This window comes from Lactuca sativa, chromosome 4 (assembly GCF_002870075.4).
Source record: "Lactuca sativa cultivar Salinas chromosome 4, Lsat_Salinas_v11, whole genome shotgun sequence".
Lineage (NCBI taxonomy): Eukaryota > Viridiplantae > Streptophyta > Magnoliopsida > Asterales > Asteraceae > Lactuca > Lactuca sativa.
Window position 1 is genome coordinate 145,194,717 of NC_056626.2, and position 10,881 is coordinate 145,205,597.

General features: G+C 28.9%; 1 non-coding gene across 1 annotated transcript; it reads right to left on the reverse strand.

Moving 5' to 3' along the window:
* Nucleotides 1-10,013: 10,013 nt before the first annotated feature.
* On the reverse strand, nucleotides 10,014-10,085 carry TRNAD-GUC (transfer RNA aspartic acid (anticodon GUC)). Its single transcript has one exon. It is a non-coding gene; the product is annotated as a tRNA-Asp (tRNA).
* Nucleotides 10,086-10,881: the final 796 nt, after the last annotated feature.

Consider the following 10,881-nt stretch of genomic DNA (forward strand, 5'->3'; position numbering starts at 1 on the left):
ACCAAAGGGGGTGAAATAGACTGAGTACCGGTTGAAAGATACCGAAGGGGGGTGAAATAGACCCAGTATCGGTTGAAAGATACTGAAGGGGGTGAAATAGTCCCAATACCAGTTGAAAGATACCGAAGGGGGTGAAATAAACCCAATATGTTTTTTTTACTATTATGTATGTATGATATGGGGTATTTTAGGGGAGCTCACTAAGCTTTGTGCTTACGGTTTTCAGTTTACGTTTCGAGTACTTCCAACTTGAAAGGGAAGGGCCCGACTTGATTGCACCATATATGCCCATGTTTTCCGCATTATGTGATTTTGGGATTTTGTACTCTAATAACTATTTTAACATGATATACTTTTGAATGATTGAAATGATTAAATAGTGTTTATGGTTGAGCTAAAATTGAATTTTTTTACCTTATAATTTTTTGGACGTAATATACAACAAGCATTGGAAGAAAGCATTCAGATTCAAGCTTTGAAGGACAATCCAAATCCGATGTTGGGCATTTTCCTCTCTTCCAAGAAGGGATTCTTCATTGTATAGATTTGTTCCCTTCATGTATTTCAATCTTCCAACTCAAGACGTTGATCAACTAAACCTACAAATCTCTCCACATGAACATTATTATATCAAGTTCACACCCCTGCATCCATCTGATGATCCATAAATCATCATCTGAACTGAACGTGAGAGATTGAGAACCTTTTACTCTACCAGTGCACGTCCTCAAAAGGAAGTGTGGTCTCGGAAGTGAATTACCAATATATTCGATCATGGTAGAAAGGTCCAAAGCAAGTTCGATCTTGACTGTCTTCTATATAGGTACTACATATCTCGAAACAAAGAATCCACCATCACCATTACTAACCCAGACTTCCCTTCAATAAATCTAAATGACATTCTTATCATATCTGCTCACCTCCGAGATTGTCAAACAAATGAATCGAGCATCAAAGCTTACAACTCTACTATCTGCTTTCTAAAGGACTATATCGTTGAATTTTGTCGATCCAATGTGGAGTTCGATCATCTCTTCAAAACTGAAAACTTTTTGGCCAAGATCACTACCGAACTACCTGAAGCCCAGATCTTAGCTAAATGTCCAATTGAAGAACCTGACCTTGGTTATGTCTATCTCAAGAAGAAGCCAAATCAAAAAGAAGTTTCCAAAGTTAAGGACAAACACCTCATTCCCACCAAGATTCTTCAAAAGTTCATTTCAAATGCTACCAAAAGTGATTCCTCTGAGCACATCAAGAGGAAATTCATTTAGCATCTCCAATGGTACATCGAAGTCATAAGCTGGCTCAAGAGTGCTTACCTGTTTGTGTTTGACGAAGTGAAGTGATAGATTGGTTGATTTCAAAGGTCACTTAGGGGGAGATTAATAGAACATGAAAGTGATCTTGTGCAATCTGAAGTGGAGAAGAGTCTGAGATGATGAGTTCCGAAGTACATATTATTCCGATGAAGAAGACCCATTCGATATGCATCCATGTGATAGAATATTTCTAGGTATGTAATGACCATTTATTGTTCCAAGTATTATTTTGTTTTGTTCTTATTGTTTGATAGTATATTACATGAGACAAGATCAACATAAGCGGTCGTGTCAGCCTGTTGATCTTCATATGTTTGTTAGTCCATGCATACCTTTTTAGTTTGTCTTTTAGTTACTCCTTGGCTATTTTAGGAGCAATCACATTTGTATTAAAGTGTGCAACATACACCCTTCTCACATCAATAAAGAATTATTCAGTCAATCATTCTCTCTTACATTCTTATTGTTCTTGTATTGCTTTACATTGTTCATACTTCATTTTTTTATACTCTTAAGCGCTTTGTTGAGTCACGTAATTCCGAGACAAGATTGTTTTACCAGAATTGATTGGATCCTTATTAGCAGCAGACATTGATCTTCAATTAATTCAAGGTTTGAGTTTCCAAACCTTGTCTGCACACTCAATTTAGCATTCACAATTATGGGCATTGTAATATTGTCCACTTATACGCTAAGACCTAAAGGGGATGCTTATTTCATTAAGTTTGAATATTAGGTAGCATCATATTAAGGGTGTGCGAGAGAGATTGGAACAGAGGGTATAACTTTATACGATGACATTGGTGATTTGGTGGGGTACATGTGCATACAAGAGTACTATATTTAATATATCCCTTCTTTTTATGTTGACAACCAGATAGGGTGCGTCTGTATCAGACCACTACCAAGGTATGTCTGAGTCATCTAGAGGGTTATAGATGGCCACCCCTGAATCATCCCAGTCTTGTGGTGTTAATCAATCATATTGATCCAGTGAAAAAGGATCTTCTATTCATCTGTGTACTATATCCCCCAACATGGTTGCCTTTTATTGACTAACGTCGGCTACCAAGGACTTCCCGAAGCAGTATAGTCTACTTGTTTCTTATAGTTATCCATCAAGGTAGATCTTATAAGATCACTATTATAGGAGCAATATGTAAGGATCGACATGATGGGTAACTAAGGGTAAAGTGTCTTATAGATGCTTATGATGTGTTATTGGATAATAGTTGGTTTTACAAATTTACAGATTATGGATTATCATCCTAATAACATTATGGGATTGAAAACCCTATGCGTCAGGTTTCCTAACCTGACTCACTCAATTTATATGCATTATAGGTAGCGGTGTTAAAACTACTTGAGACTTGAATAAGATGATGAGTGATTAAGAGAAGACTTAAAATAATGTTCATGACAATTAGGTCTTTAAGGTGTAACTATGTTGTGTGTTGATTATGACATCCTTAGATTTTATTACTTTGAAACAAACATCTGTACTAATTTTTTTTAATATACTAGTATTTTCTGCAAACAAAGATGTTATAGTTTTTCAAGCGTAAAGAAAAAGTTTTTTTCGGCTCTGGAAATAGAGGATGTCACAACATTTATTTTGCAATAACTAGATGTATTATCAAAATTAATTAGGAATACCAAATCTGACTTTGAAGCACAGTATTATGTTCCGATTTCTACAATCAATTTATTTTCTGCATTCAAACACATCAACATCTGATTACTCAACCCACTTATACTCATGTTCACCATATCTTTCTTTCCGTTTCGATACCCATCAATATTGAAATTCAATTTGTAAATCTTAACCATGGAAATAAGTTTACCATCTTAATTTCTTGTTAATTATAAAGATCACAACGTAATCATAGAACACCAAATTTCACTCTTTATCTTTGAATTACAATGAAGTGCTTGTTTGACCGTCCATTGTCAACATATTTCGATACTAATGGAAATCAAGTTCTTACTTCGATTATTTTCCTTTTATGTTCGATTCCCATCTCACACAAATCAATCCAGGTAATAAGATTTCAAAGCTTTGATACCAAATTCTTAAACTTTATTCGGTAAGCACCAATTCATCATTTAAAAATCTCTTTTTCAAATCTAACACCAATTTCATTTAAATTTATCTACATATTAATCTGTTCTTCATCAAATTCTTCAAATGCTCATCACTCGAAATCATTGAATAATCATTTTCTTCAATTTCTCACCAAATCAATTCAAATACAAAATTGATGACAAATTCAATCCCAAACAAGCAAAAGAATACAAGATAATCGAATGAATTTTAAAGAATTTCACGAGTTTGAAGAAAAATTAAATTCAAAATTTTATCGATCAACACTTAATAAACTCGATCAAAAACGAGAAGACAAGAATCATAAACGAAAAAATGTTGATGAGTAGAAATAGAAACATATTTTTTATTCAAAGTTAAAAATGTTCGCTTAATACAAAACAAATAAAACATGAATCACTTTGACGCAAGAACACAAACAAGCTGATATGAATAATTTTTAAAGAAAAATCAAAAAAATACATCCATTGGATGTAGATGTTAAGTTTTGGACACAAAATTAGTTTAATAGATGTGATATTTTAGATTAGAGATAAAAAAAATTTAGGAGAGAGAGTGTGTAAACAATGATGTTCATGGATAAGGATTTCTGAGGGTGATGATTAAAGGAAGACAGTTACATAGACGTAAACAAGAATACAAAGGAGAAGGAAAAATGTAGGGTATTAGGTCTTGGTGGGGTAGGCATATGGCATATGGGGTAGTTTATTTAATAAATTTAAGGGTTAAATGCACAATTTTAACCAAATCATATGGATTTTTATAATTTCAATAACTTTTAGATTACATATAAAAAAGGACATTTGTAAGAAATGGACATTTATCATTTTATGATTGGTAGTCATCAATTCACCCTAATTATGTATTTTTTATTGAACTCCTACTATATATATATATATATATATATATATATATATATATATATATATATATATATATATATATATATATATATAGATAGATATTCATAATTTTTATCCTCCATCTATTAATATAATATTTGATAAAAAAATTGTTCAGATTCACACTATGAATTTGTTCAGATTCACATTGTGAATCTGTAAATATTCACCCTGTGAAATCTGTGCAGATTCACACTGTGAATATTTGCAGATTAATATACTGAATTTACACAAAATTAATGATTTACAGTGCAGATTCACAATGAGAATATGAACAGATAAAAAAAGTAAAAAAAAAATATATCAAATTTGATATCAATGGAAAGAAGATACAAAGTTATGAATTTCTATATTTTTATAATTTTTTCGACAAATAATAAGATCTAAAACTTGAAAAAATAATGGTTCCTTGGGTCTATGGTTTAAAATGGTTCCTTGTTGAACTTTAGCATATATATATATATATATATATATATATATATATATATATATATATATATATATATATATATATTCTAACTAATTATTGTGTGGATGTAGGAATGAGTGTGGACCAATCATTTTAGTTCATTTCCATTACTTTCAAATTAGGAAACACAAATTTAAAAAGGAAATTTTTGGATTGTAAGAGATTTTTTATTATCTTAATTTTGAATAATTTTTTAGTTAATTCAATTTTAATTCTATTAGAATGTTATTCTGTTAGGATGATGTTTTATGATATTGTTTTGTTAGAATGTTATTCCATTAGAATATTAATAAAAAATAATAAAATCCTTGAACCTGAAATTGAATAATAACAAAATTTTAATATATTTATATACATCCGAACTTCAATACAAATTTATTAATATTCTTACAGACTGATAAGTTTTAATTTAATTGTACATATTCTAACAGAATGTCATCAAAATGAATAAAATTCTTAAGAATAATAGTCTCAAATATACAATTATTGAACAAATACACTTACTTTCTTCAATGGTCCAAATAATCGACTTATTTACACTTAATATTTTTCAATATAACTTTTTATTGAACTCAATTCCAAGTCTTTCTCTTGTATGATCAATCATTTTTTCATTTTTCAAGCCATTCTGAAAGAATAATTCATTTCCAAATGAAAAAAAAAAAAAAAAAAAAAAAAAAAAAAAACTAAATTCCTTTGTACAAATATCCAGACTTGTGAATTGCACCAAAACTTATAACCAAGAATCGTAGAAAATGCACAAATCATAAATGAAATATTGAGATTCCATTATGACAAAATCGGAATTCGAGATTCCATTCCGACAGAATTGGAATTTGAGATTCTATTCCGACATAATTAAAATTCAAAATTCAATTCTGATAGAATTACTCTCATTATTATTATTTATAAATGCAGCACACCTACAAGTTGCAAATGACCATTAGAAAATATAACCATTATCTACTTCATAAGAAAAAAAAAAAAATTAAAGGCAAAGAGTCAAATGATCATTACAAACCCAATTTGGATGAATTAGCATCTAACTACATATCATATACTAAATTCAACATTTCAAATAATAACGATGGTTAACAGAGCATTAACAAGGTGGAAACAAGAATGTTATTTGACTACATATTAATTTGACTATATACAAATGTTATTGGAATTTACATCCACCGATTCATTCAAACTTCAAAAAATATTTAAGTTATTCTTTAAAAGCAAAACCTAAATCAAAACTTAAAAACACCTAAATATGCATATCTCAATTAAAAAATAGAATAAACTATAAGTTGATTTGAATGTCCTTCCACCGTTGTAGTCTTTAACTTTGCAAATATCTATATCTTATTTTTCAAATAAAATAAAGAAAACCATTAAAACATGATGGGTAAAACGGCAAACACATTATCGATGCATATTTAAAATAGCCATTGGCTTTACCTAACATGGACTTTTTGATTTGCAAAACAGCAAACACATTATCGATGCATATTTAAAGTGATGGAGGCATAAGGGGAAATTATAATCGATGGAAGGGTGAAAATTAAAATCGCTAATAGGATTAGTCGACGGCTTAAAGGATCCACACAATTCAATTTATGAAGATAGAAATTACTTACTTGTGGTCAGGAATAGGATTTAGAATTATCGGCATATTCGTATCAACATGAACATCTATTTTCAGATTTTAGTTCACCAGGTGTTGGTTTTGGAGGCGGTTTTTTATAGGATTAATAAGAAATTGATCCCTGAAATAAAGGGTTATCACAAGTTAATATCGGAAATTAATTAATATATTTGTAGTATTCCTAATTTATCGTTATTTATTAATTTAATTATTTTTTTTTTGAAATTTTGATTGACCGACAATCAATCCTACATTTACACAATATTTATCAGGTATGAGACTCATGTATTACACGTGTTTATTTAAAAGAAAAAAACTAAATATAAAATTCTAAATATTTGAGAAGTTTGAATTTATAAGAAAAATGAGAAAAATATTGAATTATAAAAATTAAAGTGTTTTTTTTTTTCTAGAAATTTAAACAAACAATTTAGATAAATAAATAAAGGAAATTAATGAAACATTTATTAGTAATTTTTAAATTAAAAGGAAAGTTTATTAAGGAAATTAATATGCATTTATTATTGCATCTAAATACTATGTGAAATTAATAAAATAGAAAAACTATAAAATGACATGAAATAAAAATTAATTCAAAATAACCATAAAATAACATTTGACAAATTGAATGAGTGTGTGACAAGTGGCAAAAAAACTTTCATTTATTATAATAGATTTAGAATACTTGGACCGAGGTTAGACATGTGGAGTTGGGTTCTTTCCAACTCAAGTATATTTGCAGACCCATTCGATTAAAACTAGATGTTTTTTTATCTTTGGATAATGTCGAAACTAAATGGAAAAGTTTGATCGGATTAAAAAACAAGATTTTCCATTGGAGACTCGAACTTGATAGACGCCCGATTAACTTTGAATAACAATGGTACCGGGTTGAATTTGATTTCATGAACATTTTGTGACCAAGAAGTAGAGGCTCAACGTCATATACATACATACATACATACATACATACATATATATATATATATATATATATATATATATATATATATATATATATATATATATATATAGCTAGGTTCAAATGTTTCTAACAAATATTGTGTGCATAAATTGACCAATCAGAATTTAGAAAAAAGAGAAATCATTAATTAAATAATAAAGGGTAGTTTAGTCATTATATATGTACAATTAATTATATTCCAAAATTATAATCCCTAGAATAACGGGTCAATTTCCTTTAATAGCATTTAATCAAGATAATTAGTTTATAAATCCTTAAAAAACCATTGTTCGTTTCATCATCATCACCATAAAAATGTCGACTTCCACCCAAGCCATAAATCCTTCATCCTAAGGTTTTGTGTTCTTCCTTTCTCGATCCTGGTAAACACCTGCACCAGTCTATAGTCAATCCATGGTATGAAATTTTTGATTTCTTTTGTTGAAATCGATAGGAATCACGAGCTGGTAGACATGGCGAGAGAGAAGAGATATCAAGTCTTTAAAATACATCGATTTCTTTTGATGTTGCTGAAATCAGCCAAGGGTTGTTCGTGATAAAGGTTAGTAACAATCACATATTAAGCTCTATTATTTTATCTACTCATCCATTTTGGAATCCAAATAAGAGTCAAGAAGTATTTTATCTTTTTAGCATCAATTGCACTCAATTTTTCTATCTATTAGTTGTGATTTTCGAAGTGAACGAGAATCAAGAATCAATTTTTTTTTGTTATCAATGCTTTTGAATGTTGCTTGTATTGTTGCATTTTTTCAATGTTGGTAATAAAACATGTCATCCAAGTGTTTGATATAATGTCAAAAGGAGAATGTTTTTGTTTAAATGCTTGTACTGTTGCATTTTTTCAATGTTCTAAATTTGGCTTGTTTGATGATAATGTCTAACAAGTGTTTGTTGAAATGTCTGAAAGAGAATCTAATGAATTTAAGCTTGTGGTATGCATTCTGTCAGAATTACTAGCAACACATGTTTTATGTAATTGTTTAAAAAGATAATTAATTTGTCTGTGTTTTATTTTGGTTCAATTTGTGATTTTGAATTCCAATTTCATTTGTCCCTCGTTATTATATATTTGGAATCTAAAATTATATTAACAGTATATACGATAGTTTTAAAAAGGTAATCAATTTGTCTATGTATTCTGCCAGAATTTATTATATGTATTCTGTCATATTCTATGTATTCTACCAGAATATATAAAGTGAAAGTTAATTGCAAACAACATGTTTTTAACCATTATTAGTTTTTGTTTTATTTGTGATAGGAATGGCTGGAAGAATGCGTTGAAGACCTAATATAAATAACTTGAAGAATGAATAAAGTTTGATCATACTCACAATTTAATAATGTTGTTATTTTTTAGGAATTTTATTCATTTTTGTTGATATTCTTTTAGAATGTGTATAATTATATTAAAATGTATAAGACTTTTAGTCTGTAAGAATATGTATGAATTTGTATTTAAGTTTGGATGTATACAAATACATTAGAATGTTATATCTTTCAACCTCAGCTTGAAGAATTTTGTTATTCTTCAGTAATATTCTAACAGAATAAAATTCTGAAAAAACATCATTCTAACAAAAAAATATTCTGACAGAATAAAATTGGTAATTTTACAAATTACGTTAGAATTAAAATTGGATTAATTAAAAAAAATCATATTTTTAAAATTAGGAGAATTAATTATCTCTAAAAATTCGAAATTTTTCTTTTATAAATGTAGTTAATTGTCCAAAATACATTTTTGCTAAAATTTGTGTGATTATATGGTATGTGTTATCCCATTATAATATCATATATTTTCAAACCATGTTCATTGATTAATTCTATCCGTTGGTGCAGATCTGTATATTTTTAAGATCATAGTATAGCTGCCTCTTATTCTTTGTTGGTTTCTGAAGGTTCATGGGTTGACTAGTTAAGAAACCTTCAACTGATTTCTTGTAATTTTTGATAGGAAACTTGCTTCTTGTTAATCTTGGGCCTATTGCTTGATAAAATCCAATGGACTATGAGAAAAAAATTATAGTAGAAATTGATATTTGCCCCTTGAGTGGAGTCCCTTATCAGTAATGGGGTATCTTATTTACAATAAATCCGTAAACCGTAACATATGCATTTAATCTTTAATTTTAGAACTATATTTTATCAAATACAGACTTTGATAAAATCAATTGTTTTACATATAATTTACCTAAAAAGGTTATCAAAAGTTATTATAACTTTTGGGAATAAATGAAACAAAATTTAACTTTTGATAAGTTAATTTTTATTTGCAAATATAAAAAATAAATTGTTAGATCGAATTCAACCATGCGACTATTATAATAACAAACATTTAGAAAATGGAAATAAAGTTTTATATTTAATTTTCTTAAATTCAACAACATTACTACTCATTAAACTTTTGATAAGTTAATTATTATTTGCAAACATCAAAAAAGTTGTAAGATCGAATTCAACCACGAGAATATTTAATTTCTCCTTAGAAAATGATAATAAAGTTTTGTATATAATTTAAGTTAAAAAAATTCAACAGCATACAAACAACCTCATGTGAATCAGGTTTTCCCAAAATAAAACAAAAGAAATCGCCGTTGCCGGGGATCGAACCCGGGTCACCCGCGTGACAGGCGGGAATACTTACCACTATACTACAACGACATTTTTGTATGAAATAACTTATTAAAGAATTTAACTGAACAGAATTAAGATGTGCAGCATTTCGTTTGGTATCCTTTAGTAAGATACGATTATTCAGTTTCGTTGTATTTGATTCGACATTTTTTTTCATGTTTATATCGTATTTTTAGCATTCGTGTTGGTATCTATTAGTATGCATATATAATTCAAGTGTTTAGAGAATGGGAATCGATAGATGTATCAGATCTGAGTTAAGTTCAAAACTGTAATGTGATTCTTTCACAGGTTTCACTTCTTAATCTACGAATTTCGAGTTCTTAGCCATGTCACAAGTGTTGTTTCAAGTAACTCAGTGATATAAGCTTCAAATACTGATCTACAAACCTTCATGATCATTTGTAAGACTTATAACGTCTTCATAGATATACGTACAATTAGTAATATAGTAAATGTATACTTTATATATGTTGTTGATTTGATGTTTATTTTGAAGATAAAGATAGGGTAAAAAGTAAAAACCCATCATATTCCCCTTGGTTTATGCTTACTACGATCCAAACTTTGCAGAATATCGTATCTGACATCATTGGAAGCAAGCAAATATAATAATATATGCATAGAAAATAGATCAGTCTTCTCCATATCCCATTGATAGTTCCAAACACACTGCAGTAGCAGACAGGCTGTTGATGACAAATTAAGAAATTGCAATTGCATGGGCCATAGCAGCTTTCATATATTCCTTTCCATTTAAGTTAAAGTTTTCACCTATCATACGTTCTTGTTCAGGGTATGCATTGCATTGCATGCCTTTTGC